At 45.0% G+C, this 17,210-nt stretch overlaps 1 long non-coding RNA gene across 2 annotated transcripts in view; it reads right to left on the bottom strand.

Moving 5' to 3' along the window:
* Window positions 1-17,210, bottom strand: part of LOC131827296 (uncharacterized) — a 61,389-nt gene that overhangs the window by 15,831 nt on the left and 28,348 nt on the right. The window contains exons 2-3 of one of the 2 annotated variants that reach the window (XR_009351965.1): window positions 14,387-14,617; window positions 9,686-11,933 (exon numbers count right to left, since the gene is read on the bottom strand). This is a non-coding gene — a long non-coding RNA (uncharacterized LOC131827296). Of the gene's footprint in view, window positions 1-9,685; window positions 11,934-14,386; window positions 14,618-17,210 lie in introns of those variants that run through there. The other variant, XR_009351964.1, reaches the window with a different exon arrangement.

Consider the following 17,210-nt stretch of genomic DNA (forward strand, 5'->3'; position numbering starts at 1 on the left):
ATCAGCTTTTACAGAAAGGATTGGGTGAATTCAAAGGGAGTAACCCTGATAGTTCTCATGGTCCTTATAGGAGGAAGGAAGGAGTGTCTAATCCAACTAAAACTTTCTCCTTACAGAACAAAGCCTTCATCTTGGGAATGACATTTCCAAATAACAGCAGTGACATCCCATCCAGTGTGTGATGCAATCCCCTCCCCCATTCCCTAAACCACCTGGTTAAGACTCCATCCACAATACTAGTAGACAATAGCTGAGTTACTGTCAGAGACAGACTCTGAGGAGAAGCACAAAGGGAGATAAGAACAATTGAGCTCAGTGATGCCAGCTCCCCAACAACACTCTTCTACGTTCAGCTCCCACAGCACATTAACTATGAGGAATTGCATAAAGCACAGGCTTCACCACTGGCTCTGCAGACCCTGACATAAATAATGACATACATCACATCAGCCACCAACTCATCATTTCTTCCAGAATCTATGGTGGATGATCACTCTTTTACCCATTGCTTCATGGATAGCAAAGTTGTCTATTTCTGTTGTCTCCTTTTGTTCCATTGATAAAACCATGCAGTATTTACAAAGAATGGATAATCAATTTTTTAGGATTTTACTTATGTATTTGAGAGAGAAAGAGTGATGGGAGAGAAAGCATGAGTGGGGAGAGAGGCAGACAGTGAGGGAGAAGCAGTCTCCCCACTGAGCAGGGGGCCCAATGTGGGGCTTTATTCCAGCACCCTAGGATCATGACCTGAGCCAAAGGCAGACACTTAACCAACTGAGCCACCAATACGCCCAAGAATGGATAATCAAAAGAGGAAATTGGCCAATGTACATGAGAGTGCATGAAATAAGTGAGAAGTAATTTGTTCAGGAAAAACTCAAGTGGAACATGAATGGATTTATAGAAGAAGTAGATGACCACAGCAATGCTGGTACTGCTGTCATGAAGGAGCTCCACTTGCGAACCATGAAGTTAGTGAGGCACACGTGCAATGCACGTGAGGACAGTGGTTCCCACAAAGACGATGAGGATTTCCCAGTGTTATGGTGCTGGATCAACACCCAGAGATATGTCATGACATATAAAAGCAAAGGAGAAAATGTTGGAGGCTGATCAAAATGGCAACCTGCTAAAGCACAAAGAAGATCTCAGAACCTACAGAAGTTGTAAGTGAGAAGAAGGCAAGCACTATTCACATACTTAATAGTTTTTGACAAAGAATGAAACACTTTAATTCTCAATGTTTCTAATGTTTTACATTATGGTACTCTAAGTAACTATTAGTTTTACTATTTTTTTCATTTTCCTATATATTGGTAACCAACTATATGAGAGTTTTTAACATTTTGACAAAATAGTTTTAGAGTTCATGGAACCACCATATTTTTTGCATTGATGATTGAGATCATTCCGTGTGGTCTCAGCTTCCATGATCATTTCTACAGCTCTACACAACTATACAAAGCGAGGATGCTGTATATGAACAATCACTTTTATTTATTTATTTATTTATTTATTTATTAAGTAGGCTGCATTCCCAGCACAGAACCCAATGCAGGGCTTGAACTCATGACCCTGAGATCAAGACCTGAGCTGAAATCAAGATTCAGACATTTAACCAACTGAACCATCCATGTACCCCTTAATTATCACTTTAAATGCAAATGGTCCAAACACAACAAATAAAAGAGACTGTCAAAGTAAATTAAAAGAAAATAAAAGGATTCAGCTTTATGCTAGCCATAAGAAACATTTTAAATATAAAAACTCAAATATAAGAGTGCCTGGGTGGCTCAGTTGGTTAAGCAAACGACTCTTGATTTTGGCTCAGATCATGAACTCAAGGTCATGAGAAGAGCCCCAAGTTCAGCTCTGCGCTCAGCAGGAAATCTGCTTGTGATTCTCTTTCTACCTCTCTCTCTCTCTGCCCTTCCCCCCCACTCATGCAGACACACATGCCTTCTCCCTCTCATTCCCTCAAATAAATAAATAAACAAATATTTTTAAAAAATACTCGGGCAGTGCTGGGTGGATCAGTTGGTTAAGCATCTCCTTTCAGCTCAAGTTATGATACCGGGGTCCTGGGATCGAGTCCTGCACCAGTCTCCCTGCTCAGCCAAGAGTCTGCTTCTGCTTCTTACTCTGCTGTTCCCCCTGCTTGTGCTCTCTCTCTCTCTCTCTCTCCCCCCTCACTCTCTGTCTGTCAAATAAATAAATAGAGTCTTAAAAAGTAAATAGATAAAATAATAAGGAAAGATTCAAAAGCATTGGGTGTTAAACAATGAAGAAAGATATACCATAGATATAATCTAGGACATGCTAGAGTAGCCACATTAGCTTCCGCAAAGCCAAATTCAAGACAAGGAAGATTATCAGGAATAAAGAGGGACACTATATAGTGATAAGTGGTCAATTCTTGCGGAAGACAGCAATCCTAAGCATGTATACACATAATTAATAGAATGGAAAAATACACAAAGCAAAACCTTATCGAACTGAAAGGTGAAATTGATAAATTCACAAAGTTGGAGACTTCAACATCCTCCTCTCAGTAATCAACAGACAGAGAGGATAGAAAATAAGAAGGAAGTAAATGACCTGACCAGCACTATCAATCAACCCGGCCTAACTGACATCCAACAACATTAGAGTATACATTCCTTTCAAGAACACACAGAACTTTCACTAAGATAGACTACATTCTGGGGCATAAAGTACACCTTAACAAATTTTAAAAGATAGAAATCATACAAAGTACATTCTCAGACTATAATAAAATTAAGCTGAAAATCAGTAACAGATAGAATACTGGAAAATTCCCAAATATTTGGAAATTATACAATAGCCTTCTAAATAACTAATGAGTCAAAGAAGCCTCAAAGAAGTCATAAAAAACATTTTTGAACTAGGAGAAAATGAAAATAAAACAAAAATGTGTTTGATGCAATGAGAAATCATACTTAGAGGAAAATTTATAGCATTACATGTATATTTTAGAGAAATATATTTAAAACCATTAATCTAAATTTTCACCTTAGTAAAACAAAGGAAGAAGAATGAATTAAACCTAAATGCAGATAAAGGAAGGAAATAATAAAAATCAGAACAGAAATCAGTGAAATTTACAATAGAAAAAAACAGTGGACAAAAATAAATTTTAAAGTTCATTCTTTAGAAAGACCAATAAAGTTAATAAAACCTCTAGCCAGACTAATAAAGAAAAAAGAGAGAGAAGATACAAATTATTAATACCAAGAATTAAAGAAGGGTAAAAATAAATAGACATCGTAGATCTATGGAACAGAAGAGAGAGCTTAGAAATAGGCCCTCATGAATATGGTCAATTGATTTTCAACAAATGTGAAAAAGCAATTCAAGGAAGAAAGGATACTCTTCAGCAAATAGTGCTGGAAAAATGTAACATACATATGCAAAAAATAAGCCTTGATCTACATCTGCCACCTCATATAGAACTTAAGTCAGTGGGTCATAGACATAAATGTAACATGTAAACTATAAAGTGGTTAGAAAAAACACAGGGAAAAAAATCTGTGACCATGTGTTAGGCAAAGAGGTCTTTGTTAGGATAATGAAAGCACAATTCATAAAAGAAAAAGGGGGAAAACTGGACATCATGCAAATTCCAAAACATCTGTCTTATGGCAGAGAAAGAGAAGATAAGCCACTTACTGAGAGGAAATATTTGTGAGTCATGTAACTGACCATGAACCTGTTTCAAGAATATATAAACAACTCTCAAAATTCAACCAAACAGTTTTTTTCTAAATGGACAAAATTTAAACAGACACTTTACCAAAGAAGATATGCAGGTGGAAAATAAACACATGAAAAGATATTCAACATCATTCCTCCTTAAGAAAATACATATTGAAGCCACAATGAGATACCACTGAATGCTTACCAGAATGATTACAATTTTTTTTGAATGGACAATATCAAGTGCTTGCATGGTTAAGGAACAAGTGGAAGTCTCACACATTGCTTGTAGGAATCAAAATCAGACAGCTTTCCAAAGCAATTTCAATTTCCAATAAAGTTAAACAGAGTCTTCCCATACAACTCAACTATCCACTTTGAATTTCTTACCCAAGAGAAATGAAACATGTGTCCACAAAGAGCCAAGATGTCCTTCAACAGATGAATGGATGAAGAAGATGTGGTGATGTATACAATGGAGTATCCCTCCATCGGAAAGGATGAATACCCAACTTTTGTATCAACATGGATGGGACTGGAAGAGAGTATGCTGAGTGAAATAAGTCAAGCAGAGAGAGTCAAGTATCATATGGTTTCACCTACTTGTCGAACATAAGGAATAACATGGAGGACATTGGGAGATGGAGAGGAGAAGTGAGTTGGGGGAAATTGGAGAGGGAGAAGAACCATGAGAGACTGTGGACTCTGAGGAACAAACTGAGGGTTTTGGAGGGACTGGTGGTGAGGGTTGGGTGAGCCTGGTGGTGGGTATTATGGAGGGCACATATTGCATGGAGCACTGGGTGTGGTGCATAAACAATGAATCTTGGAACACTGAAAAAGTAAAATTAAATTAAGGGAAAAAATGAACAAAACAAGACAAAAAAAAAAAAAACCCTGTACAAGAGTGTTTATAACAGCTTTATTTCTAATTGGCAAAAGCTGAACACATTCAAAGTTTCCCTCAGTGGGCAAATGAGTGAACAAACTGATCCACCCATACAACAGAATATTGATCCTCAATGAAAGGACCAGGCTACTGATATATACAATATATGTATCAATGAATCGCTATTGTTCTGTACTAAGTGAAAGAAGCCAGACTTAAACAACTACCCATAGCATTATTCTATGTATTTGATCTTTTGGCAAAACCTAACTAACTGTAATGGCAGAGAACAGATCAGGGTGACTATGAAGAGCAGCTGGGGGGACTTGGGGCTGGAGTGGAGCAGCTCTCTATCCTGATTGCAGTGGTGGTTCCATGATGATGCATTTGCCAAAATACTAGAATTGCACCCCAGAAAGAATGAATTGTAGTTTTTATAAATTTTTAGACAACCTTAAGAAGTCAAGGTCCACTCATTCATGCACTTGGTGTTTACTAAGTGATTATTTTATGCTGCAGATTTGGCTGAATTCTGTGCAGTGGTAAGCAAGAAAGATATGGTCTCCACTCTCTAAACTCACTGTCTAATTTATTTATGAGTTGGCAAACTACAGCCCAGGGGCCAAGTCTAGCTACCCCTTATTCTTGTAAATTAAGTTTTATTGGAACACAAGCATGTCCATTTATCTGTGTTTTGCTATGGTAGAGTTTAGCTGTTACCGGGACCTATGACCCACAAAACCTAAAACATTTACTATCTAGGCCTTTAAAGAAAATATTTGCCAACTCCTGATATAGGGGGTCTCAAAATGAATATTGACATAGTATCTTTTTGGAGCCTGTTAAACTCAAGTTCTATACAGAAAATTTCCAGTTGAGGAGGTTTGGAGCAAACCCAAACATCTACAGATTTCTAGATGATTCGAAAGCAAGTGGTTCTGGACCTCACTTGGGAAAAGCTATTTCGGAAATATGGACATGAAGAAAAGGATGGCAATTGAGTGAATCATATTTGCAGGGTTCAACTACAATTCATACATTAAACTCAAGCTTGACAGCCTGGCCCTTCTAGAAGTTGTTTCAACTATTTGAAGGTGGCACCCTCTGGGTAAAACAATATTTTGAAAACAGATGTTTCAGAAGAATTATGGACATGGGGTTATTTTACTCACCTTATCTCCCATTATGAATATATATAACTGTTCAAGAATTTGGTAATAAAACCACACATTATTTTTTGTTTCAGTCGTAGTCCTGCCCAGCCAGGGTTCATCAGCGAGACAAGATGGCCCCTCTGCAGGGAGAGCAATAGCTGTCTCCATGTGTAATCCTGGGAGCAGAGGGGTTGAGGTGGGGGGTGGGAGGCTGGGGCAAGGGTCATGGGGGTGCTGTGGGAGTGGGGAATGCATGTTGGAAGAACCAGACGCACTTTGGGAGAGGTGTGCCTACAATGCTCACTGCACAACTACCCCATTTCTAGAACTTTCCACAGTAGCTCAGTCTGCTGAAGCTCCTTGTCCCCGCTTGGCTTGCTTCACCCCTTTATCAGAACATGAAGGCCAGTTCCTAGCTGGGCCCTGGTGTCCCCACACTGTTGAAGAACATCACATAAAATGTAAGATCAAAGCAGAAGAGAGACCATCCTCAAGAAGCAGAGAATATGGGTGTGAAATTATCAACGTTCGTGAAGAGTAAACTTGTCTCTGAGTTTCCTAAAAGCAGGAGTGAAAAACTGAATAAACAAACTACAAATACTCTTTAGCAAAACACCTTGGCCATGGGTGGTAGCAAGTCATAAAATGGGGGAAGGTTCTGGAGCAGAGGTAGCATCTGTCTTTCTGGATGTGCCCATTAGCCTGTCTCCAACAGGAGCCCCAGAGGACCCGCCATTAATTGATGTCTGTTTGTTTCAAAGGACAAGTTTGGTGGTTGATTTCAGGACTCTGCAGTCAGCCCAAAGTAATGCAGTGAATTCCGTTGGCTTTAAGGCTCTAAGAATAACTATTTGAGAGCATTGCAAGATGGGAATATAATTGCTTTTATTAGTAATTAAATGACATCACGGCTGGGAAGACTTTAAGAGTGAAGCTACCCATGATGAAAGATAAAATTATTTTTGGTCTCTCATAGCATCTCCTTGATGGCTTATAATTCTGAAGTCTCAGAGAACATATGAACTATGTCCAACCTGTAAACATAAACTTTTTTAATACTACTTACTTCGCAAATATACTTCTCTTGAACTCTGCATCTGAAGCCAAGATGGCCTTCCTCTATAATTAGTAATGAATTCCTGTCTGTCTTCCTTCAATTATTTTCTTTCTGGTTATTATTTGACAAAGTAGTATGTCCAACAGGTGTCCCATCTGACCTTTCTCCTCAGATCCCATGACTGGAGCATTCCACCATGATGGATGGGGAAGGAGATGAAGGGAATGCATTTAGTGCATGCAGAAAATCAGAAGATAAATTTCAGACTGGAATGAAAAGAATCCCCATTGCTGTGAACAGGAGGGCCATAGTGAGGCTAACAGTGGTCAATCCCAACTAAAACAAGTCTTCCTATGCCCTCATAAAGGAGAAAAAAACAATCAGAACTCCAGGATACTCTTCTCAATTAATAGCCATGGTAGGAGCTGACATGAAACAGAAAAGAGATAGTTATGGTTCACCTGGCCCCTTGTGAAGTCATGACTCACTTATCTCTTTAGTTTTCTTTAGAGTATTTCTTCTAGGGGCCCCTGGGTGGCTCAGTCGGTTAAGCATCTGACTTCAGCTCAGGTCGTGATCCTGGGGTCCTGGGATGGAGCCCAAGCTGGGCTCCCTGCTTAGTGGAATGTCTGCGATCCCTTTCCCTCTGCCTGTTCCCCCACCCAACTTGTGTTCTCTCACGCTCTCTCTCTCTCCCTCAAATAAATTTTTAAAAATAATTTTTTTAAAAAAAGAAGTATTTGTTCTAACTAGAACTGTCTTATCAAAAGCTGTATTAAAAGAAAATACCCTTTCAGAGAATGTCAAACGCTAAAGGCTGGGAGATAAAATAGTGACAAAATGCATGATCTCCAGGTATTATATCTGTATTCTAGATATAATAGTCATGGTAAATTTAGGGTTTATTACCCTCAGAACAACATTCAGAACATAATAATAGCTGTAATAATGTGCTGAAAACCTTCACGCTTTCAGTCTCAGGAAGGAAACATTGACATCCCCTAATACCTAAAAGTGAATAAGAAAAATCATCAAGACTCTTCATCAAAATCCAAAATGGCTCAAGTCATCCTTAAAATCCAAATGATAAAGGATGGAGACACAGAACATATTTCAAGGAGGGGAAAAAAAAGGCTCAGAGGATAGCTGTGGGACAGGGACATGTAGTCCGTGAGACATCAGGGGCCACTCGGGGCAGCCTGGGGTCCTCAAAAGCAGACATGACAGGAGGGCTGAGCTGGTTCCAGAAGGAGAAAGTCCCTGGAACCACAGGACAGTGACCCCCCCCCCTCAGGGAGTGGCCTAGGGGTCAGGGCGATGGACCTCAGACCAGCCAACTGAGTCCCTTTAGCTGTGGGGGTGTGCCGAGGCAGAGAACTGAGGGCAGGATGTGACGTTCCTGGGCAGCAACCTGGAGACTGAGGCTGACAAGTGGGCATCTGCTGGGCAGAATGCAGGGCCTGGGTGGTAGGGAGGTATAGGCTCCAAGAGGAGATGGTCCAGGTGTCTGCTGAACCCTCCATCCTAGCTGCCCTCTGGCTCCCATCAAGAGTCCAGGTCTTGTGTGTGTAGCACGCTCACCAGGGTGTGTGTGTGTGTGCGTGTGCGTGTGCGTGTGCATGTGTGTGCACACACCCGTTGTTTTCATTTCCTGGGGCTGCCATAACAAATTACCACAAATGGAGTGACTTCAAACAACGGAAATTCTCACAGTTCTGGAGGCCAGAGCGTGAGGTGAAGCTGGCAGCAGAGCCACATACATGGGCTCTGGGTGAGGGCCCCTCCTGCCTCGCCCAGCTTCTGGTGGCCCCAGGCATCCCTTGGCGTGTGGTCACCTCACTCCAGTCTGCCTTTTGGGCGTCCCTACAAGCACACTTCTCACTGCATTTAGGACTTATCAGACAAACTGATAATCTCTTCACCTCAAAGACTCTCCTTAAATTTTATATATTTTACTTACTCCATTTTTTTATTAAAGTAACATTCCCAGATACTTGTCATCAGGGTGTGGATGTACCTTTCAGCGGTCACCATCTAACCTGTACACCTGCTCGGTCCGTATTTTAATGAAACCTTTGGCGCTGCTTTCTCACCGATATCAACAGAAGCTACAGACTCCTGTTCAGAGGGACCGAATCTCGAAAGGTAAGGTGGAAAGACATTGCTTGGTAGGCCCAGGTGGGTCTGGAGGTGTCATTCAGGAGAGCAAGTAGCTGCAGAGACCATGCACACGTCAGGACACTGGACCCCAGGCGGGTCTCCAGTCCCCCCACGTGATCATCAGTGATCTTCCCTTGGGCTTCTCAGAGAAGGGCCCAGGTGTTTGCCTGAGATACCAGGCAGGGAGCAACTAGGAGCTTGATAAATGTTTTCCAGGGCAGCTAACTGTTTGGGCTACTGTATTCCAAAGTAATAGAATCAGAGAAAAAAAATGAGGTCCAAAATCTCCAAGGGATTCTTAGGAAACCCGCCCATAACACTTTCAAGACTGTTTTCTCTCATATTTTGAACAATTCATCTTTGTGTTTAACACACCAAAAAAGCACGTTGCTAGGCCAGGCTTGGGCTTTTTCTTGGAATGGGCCTGATGCAAGTGAACCCCGAGGCTGATTGTGAAACAGTGCTGAGCCAGCGGTGGGTCGTGACTCAGCACTCGGAGGCAAAGCCTGCCCGGGAAGCCTGCCCTCCCCTGTCTGCAAACACACTTCTTTGAAATCAAGCCCATTTTTCATCCCCTCTGCTATTTTTCTTTAACAGTCCTACTCAGGCTCAAATGACCCCTTGGAAGGCCCAGGGCCGGCCAGCGAACATGAAAACATCCCCCCCGCCCCACTGCCCAGTGGAGGAGGTGTCACGCGTCTGGGGGAACAGCAGATGGGAGTGCAGAGCAGGGGCTCTGGGGTGGCTCAGCCTCACTCGGGAAGAATGTGCATGACCCAAGCACTGAGTCACTCCTTCACTGCTGTTTTTCCAAGCCTTAGAAACGTTTTGGAAGTCACTTACCAGCCCCTCCCCTGGAAAGAGCTCTGTTGGACGTCATTCTGGTCTGGTGGCTCTCCAACAGACACATGTGTCAGAAGACCCTGTGAACTTTCTAAAAAGTACATGCCTGCAGGCCCCACCCAGACCTGCCGGACAAGAGCCCCCAGGATCTGGAGCCAGCCACGTGTTCGGTGGTGTTGATGTTCCTTTGCTGTTCATTGTCCACAGGTAACTCCGGTGTTTGCCACGGAGCCACAAAGAGGCACCAAGTCCACTGACCCAAGGTGACCAACCACAGAGCCCAAGGATACACAACTAGCTCACGAAGACCCCAATCCCTAACTCCTCCAGTATGGACTCCTTTCACATGCCTGCGATGGCCCTTTCGGGGAGAATCAACCCCATAATGTCTGGGAATTCAGAATCCCTGCCTCATCCTGGCACATTGATCCAACCCTCCATGGAGGAAGTGAGGAAACAAGCCTGTTTGGAAAAGTGAAAAGTATGACCAGCTTACACGTGAAGGCATTTTATGAGGCAGAAACCCACCCATTGAAAAAAAAAGTTGTGGCCTGGCTGGAAGGACTTGGCTACACCAGTAAAATCTTCTTCTGTAGATTCCAGGGATCTGGAGGGTGGGTTATGGGATGATAGAATAAAGCAGATCCAGAGCTGGAGCAGGAGCAGGGGAATGACCTGGTCCCCCCCAATGAGGCAGGACTATAGGGAAGGTCAGATCCAGATCATAACTTGATGTCTCCCTGTGGAAAGATGGTTTCAGCAAGACAAAAAAGGAGAAGGGGTCCCCTAAATTCCAAGCAGCAGGGTTTGTTGCAGGCTCAGAAGCTGTCCAGATAGCTGCCAGAAATGAGTAGAGGCGTTTCGTGGGCTATGCCAGAGTCATGGTCTTACTTAACCTATCAATCAATGCATAGGGTACAGTGTGTATCAAGTACCAAGTCAGTTCCACAAATCAGAATGTTAAGGTAGGATTGCACACACATATGGCCTGTGACTGGCAAAATGACACTTCACTTATAAAACCAGCCTTGAACTCAAGAGCAGGGATTCTCAACTTGAGTATCTGTGAACCATCTGAAATCCCTTGCAAAATGTATGCTTGGATTTTCGTGGAGGGAGTAGGCAGAGTTTTCATCAGGTTTTGAAAGGAGTTTGTGACTCAATACATTTTAGAAGTTAAGAAACAAGGATGTGGGGACCAGTAAACTAATGGCTGAGCAGATGGCTGTGGTCATGGAGTTGATTGTAGGTAGCCAGTGCAATCAGGGAGAATGACCTTCCTGGGCTTCATCTGTTATAACCATGGGTGCTCTTTGCCAACATTATCTCATGCATCCTTATAACAGTGCTTTTAATTAGCCCTGTCCCAGAGGGATCAATAACAACCCCAAGGCCATGACATTGGCAAGCGATAAAGCTGGGATTTGAGCCCACACCTGCCTTATTCCAGAGGTCACATGCTGAAGCCAGCATCAGATGTCTTCTCACCAGTATGGCCTTGGCCGACACATCTAGTCCTTACTAGATGGACCTTACTTACAGACCAAGTGGGAACACTGCCAGAGAAGAGTGGCCACCTGGTGTGAATGCTCACAACCTCATCACTGCAAAGACCAATCAGATGTTCTTTCAGACTCACCTGTCCTCATTACCCCAGCCAGCCAAGCCCCCTGCAGCCTCCCCCTGCCAGCACTCATATTACGGGACTTCTTCGTGCTGAGGAGGCTGCTCTGTCCTCAGCCCACCTGGCCCCAGGTGGGCAGCTCTGCCATAGCTCTGCTCTGGCCAGCTCCAGCTTGTGGGGCCAAGTCACCACCTTTAGCCACCTCAGGAATCTGGGTCCCCATGTAGATCTGCATTCTGCTTCCCTTGCTCTCTGCCCAAGCCACCCACCTGGACTGACTCCTGCCTGCTGGTTCAGTCCCAGGAAGCTCCAGCTTCTCCATCTGCTGGCCTGAATTTGCACCCTGGTCTAGAGTCTTGCCACTATACACACACCCTCGCCAGCATTGACTCCACCAGACCCCACTGCCCTCTGGACACATCATGCTTCCTTCCAGATGGAGTTCCTCCCAGAGCCTCCAGCTGGCTCTGCTGTTCTCACCAGCACCTGCAGGTTAGAAACATCATGTCCTTAAAGTTCGTGAAATGAGCTCTTCGTACAGAAATGCATCATGTTAGCAATCAAGAAATTAATGCCAAAAGCTGAATTAGGCTTTATTATTATTTTTAAGTTCATTCTAAAAACCTTGTGTCATAGGCCTACATTGTTAAAAGCCCTCCATCCTGCAGAGGAGAGAGTGGCATATCCGTGCACTGCAGGACTGCCCAGCGCACCCAGAGCTCCTTGCTGATGTCAGTAGGAAATATCGATACTGAGGTGCCCAGTGGGAATACATCTGATAGCAAATGGAAAGAATCCACTTATTTGAAATTATAGCAAAATGTTGTAATTCCACTTTCATTGGACTGCATTTTTCTTGACATTGGTTTTTTTCCATGGCTTTTCTCTGGAGGGAAGTTAGGAATATTTTCCAATATTTAATAAGGAATCATCCCCTTCTTAGAGACATCCTTGTGTTTCAAATCTGGTGTTTGTCCTCAATTGAACAGATGGGATTTTCCATTAGATCCTGTAGAGAAAACTTGGAATCCGTGTCTATAATGAGTCCTGAAATCCTACCTCTCCTGATAACACCGTCACTCAGCTAGGTGGTTAGCAAACACATTTATAGCCTTGAGCATGCCCCAGGCATGGTTCTAAACACTGTAAATAGTAAATCCTACATCCCTATATACAGAGGCATGGTTCCATAGAGTTAAGTCTGTGAAGATGGGGTTCTACGTGTCCTTTAAAATTTTGTAGAACTAAAATTTTCTTAATTTTATGCTATCTCAAGGAAAAAAAAAAAAGATGTGTACAATGCTATGGTGAGAAGTTAACAGGATAGGAAAGGGGGAGTGACAAGTGACAGCTAATGACTTTCTTTTGGCAGTGATGAGAACATTTTGGAGTCAGAGTGGTGACATTTGCACAGCTTGGTGAATATTATAAAAATGCACACACAATTGATTTGTATAGTTGGAAAGTGTACATTTTCTAGAATGTGAATTTTATCTCGATTTAAAAAAAAAAAAACAGGATAAGAAGAGAAGGAAAACACCAGTTGCCCTCCTTTTCATGGTTCTCATTGCTCACACTCCAAACTGGCCATGAGTTCTTCCCCTCTTGTCTCAGACTCAGATGGAGAGGGAAGAAATGATAATTGAAGAAAGAGAAAAAAGAAGGTATGACAATGTTGCAAGAGTAACCAGAACGACCATCACCTCTTAGAATTGGGGAACATTTGAGGAGAATGTGAGCATCCGGGTCCCTCTGCCTGGCCCCAAGCCCTGCCTTGCAGATTTTGCATTCAGCAGCCTTCACCAAGTCGCCGCCAAGCCGGGCTGATGGATCTGCCTGGGTGCTAGAGTTGAGGCAGTGAGGACAGGCAAGAGACAAGCAGATAAACAGAACAGTGTCCACAACCTGAGATGCATGACCTTCAGGAAGAGAAAAGTGGGGAGGGGGGAGCCCAATACAGGAGACACTGCTGAGACAGAGGCCGAGCTCAGAGTGGAAGGACCAATGGGTTCTGCTGGGGACTCAGGAAATCTTTCCAAACCAGGTGCATTTGAGCAGGGTCTTGAAGGATGATTAGAAGTCCACCAGAGGAGGACAGATGGACCCAGGCAGAGGGCGCACTGGAGAACAGGGGTCAGAAATGACGGTATAAGTAGAACATCAATGCACGATGGTGGAGGAGGTTGGAAAGGACCAGCCGAGATGGACTCGTGCACCATGCTGGGAAGGGGATCCAATTGAAGGCTTTCAGAAGGTTGGTCTGAGAATAACCACACTGGAGATGGCACAGATACTGGTCCAAGGACGAGAGAACAAGATGCCAAGGGAGAAGACTCAGTCCGGGTCACTGCTGGGACTTCTGTCTTCACGACAGGAATCCCTTTTTTGAAACGCTGAGTTCCCCATGGCCATGGAGACATCCTGAGTCATGTGTGGGACTGGAGCTCAGGTAACAGGAAAGCCTGCTCAGAAACAGTGGGGTTCAGCCTTCCTGGAGAACAGAGGCTGTGGTAAGGAGAGTGGGAAGAGGGCTCAGGACGGACCCCTGGGGGATGGAGAGAAGAGGACAGTCCACAAAGGAACTGAGAACAGGAGAAGGAACATACCCAGGCAATGAGGACAGGTAGAGAAGTGGTGGGAGGGAAGACCCTGAAAGTGGTCATCCAGAAAGGCAGAGCTCCAAGAAGGTCACATCAAATGTGATGGCGAGGTGCTCTTGTCTAGGCTGAATGCTGTCCCCAGTGCTAAGACCAGCTCTCATCCTGCGTGCTTCCAAATACACTATGACTCCTCCTAGAAAAAGAGCTCAGCCTCAACTTCCTCAGGCAAAAGGATGAGGCCCAGACAGATTCCTCACCTGTCAAACATGGGCCCTGAGCCATGGACGGACGCCGCACTCCCCCCCACCCCCACACGCTTGCTCTCTTCCTTCTGCTCACCTTGCCCAGAGTCTATGTTCTTGAGCCAAGCTTGTGCTCCTGAGTCCAGCTGTGGAGGACACCCCGGAACGGAGAGCTGCCATGCCAAGTGGCTCATGGCCACAGAGAAGGCTCTTACAGATAGCATTCTTCATGGGCCTGAGCGGCCTCCCCAGCACACTCACAGAAAATGCTTTCTGGGGGCCTTTTGTGAATACAGGATTTTCTGCATCTGGCAAAGGATCTGTTGATCTAAAAAAAAAAAAAAAAAAAAAAAAAAGAGCCATCGCATGAGAATGAGAAGTGTATGTGGTTACGTGATATGGATAATGTAGCCATCACATGCACACACGCACGCGAGCCGTGACCCTCCAGCTACTCCTTGCTAAGCTCCAGCGGCGGACTCTGCAGCTCTGGCCTGGATTCTTACTCTTCAAGGCTCCCAGGATCCCAGGCCATCTGAGCCAAAATCATTCCGTATTTAAAGCCTCATTTACTATTTGAACAAATTGGTTAGACTTCATTCTGAAGCTTTAATCAGATCCCCCACTTAAATGCATTCTTTATCTGAAGGTTTCTACAAGGCTCAAATCTGCCAGAGAACTTTCCAAAATGGAGGTCTCCCGCCTGCCCTGTGGGCTCAGGAGCGATGGGTGGTTGGAAGGACCAGCACCCTTGCAGCTCCTTTCTCTGGGTGTTTGCCATGCAAAAGGGGAGGCAGCTCCAGTCCCCCTTGAGAGCCTCCACTGAACCAGCTTCTTTAGGCGAGCAGACCGTGGACACTGGTCCCTGGTTCTAGGGAGCTCCTGTGACCTGAGCATGGGTGATCAACTTCACCTAGGCTACCCCAGGAGCTCTCAAAGACTCCCAGCAGGCATGTGACATCCAGAAGATTCTGACTCAGTCGTCTGGTGGAATTCTGGAGACCAGTTTTATTTTTAAATAAATGGCCCATTTGTCCATCCAGGTGATACTCTGATACAAGGTGTCCAGGAAAAGTGGTTGCGACCCAAGCCATGACCGCTGGCCTTGTCTGGGGCCCCAGCACCTCCTCTATCACATCAGCAAGACAGAAGGTGACATCAGGGTGCCCGTGTGAATCACAGTTTCCAACCACCTGCCAGTCTGGGGGCTGATTCCATTACTGTGGGAATCCACACACCCCACAAAAGAGCTGACATGACTTGTCCAACACCCCCAAAGTGTTTACAATGAAATAGTAAAATAGTGAAATCATTGAAAATAATTTTCTCCTTCCTGGCTCAGAAGGTCAGCGGCCTGGTGGAGATTCCTGAGATTATGAGAAAGCTACATCCAGAAGCAAAAACCAGAAGGGGGGCCCCAGCGGCGCCATGAAGCCCCAGGCAGGTGGCAAACCACTTCCTTGGGAGCAGAGCTCTGAACAGACTGGGTGGATTCACACAACAGCTATTTTTTTCTCATTCAGTTCTGGAGGCCAGAAGTCCAAAATCAGGTGTTGGCAGGGTCGTGCTCTCTAGGGTCACGGGGACAATCCTCCATGTGTCTTCTTGACCTGGGGAGGCTCCAGCCATTCCCTGGCTTGTAGCTGCCTCCCTCCTACCTCTCCACATGGTCTTCTTCTCTGCACATCCATTTGTTCTCTCCTTTTCCCATAAAGACACCAGTCCTAGGGTTTAGGGCCCACCCTCATGAGGGATAACCTCTTCTCAAGTTCCTGAAGTAATCGTGTCTGCAAACAACCTAATTTCAAATAAGGCCACCTTCCCCGGCACCAGGGGTTTGGATACGGGTGCATTTTTTGGCAGGGTGGGGCAGAGGCACTATCCAACCAGCTGTGGGGGCGGTGCAGGGGATGACCATGCCACCCCTATTTTAGAGATGAAGACATAAGAAGAAAAGCTCAGTAGCTGATACAAGCACACATCTGGCAAGAAGCAAGCTCAGAGCAGTGGTGTGTGCGAGTGTGAGGGTGTGTGATTTCTGGAGAAAGAGAGAGATGGCTTTGATTTCTGATTCTACCCGAGCAAAACGGAATACCCAGAAATGGCCATGGTGTTGAGGCTTCTAGAACCGGGGTGCTTGGGTCTTAACTGTCCATCCCTAGCCATAGAGTGGCCCACGGTAGGCAGCTGCCCACCCAACCCCAGTCTGTGCCGCTGGCGTGAGAGACAGCCACCGTGCCATGGAAGGACACGGTTTCAACAAACACGCTCGCTGGCTTTTCTCCCTGAGTGAGCAAGGACGCTTCCCATGCTAATTAACAAAGACTCACTGGCAAGGGTCTCACCTGGGGCTCACGAGGCAGCCTTAATTTATGAGGATTGATCATAAATCCTGATTTAATGGGACTCATTCCTCAGCTTGTGGGGAATATGTCAGCTGCCATGAGCCTCAGGGGGCTCCGCGCTCCTCCTCCGGTGAGTCGAGCCGGATGCTCGGCGAGGAGGAGCCTGAATCAACCTCTGGAAAAAATTACAGAAATCCAGGAAGAGACATCTGTGATTCCAGACCATTGATCCAAGACTGAAGGAATGACAGCCGAAAACATGGCTGGGACAGGACGCTGCCTCAGCTGACGCTTGCCCCTGACTTAGAGGAAGAGGGAGGCGGCGGGGAGAGGACAATATGGAAAGTTAATTAACCTGCCAAGTGGATAATCCGTCACCTGCATTTCAGAGCCTAGCAGAGAATGGCGCGGGGACAAAGGAGAGGGGTCCCTAGAGCCGAGAGCACGTAGAAGCCGTCCCCGGGACGTACGAACTCGAGACCTGAGAAATCAGGAGGCCAGCTAGAGGTCCAGCTCCCGACGACCCAGCTCAGCCCATCATGCCAGAAAAAAAGGCTTCCCATTTTGTGAGCTGCA

The sequence above is a fragment of the Mustela lutreola genome, chromosome 3 (genome assembly GCF_030435805.1).
Source record: "Mustela lutreola isolate mMusLut2 chromosome 3, mMusLut2.pri, whole genome shotgun sequence".
Classification (NCBI taxonomy): domain Eukaryota; kingdom Metazoa; phylum Chordata; class Mammalia; order Carnivora; family Mustelidae; genus Mustela; species Mustela lutreola.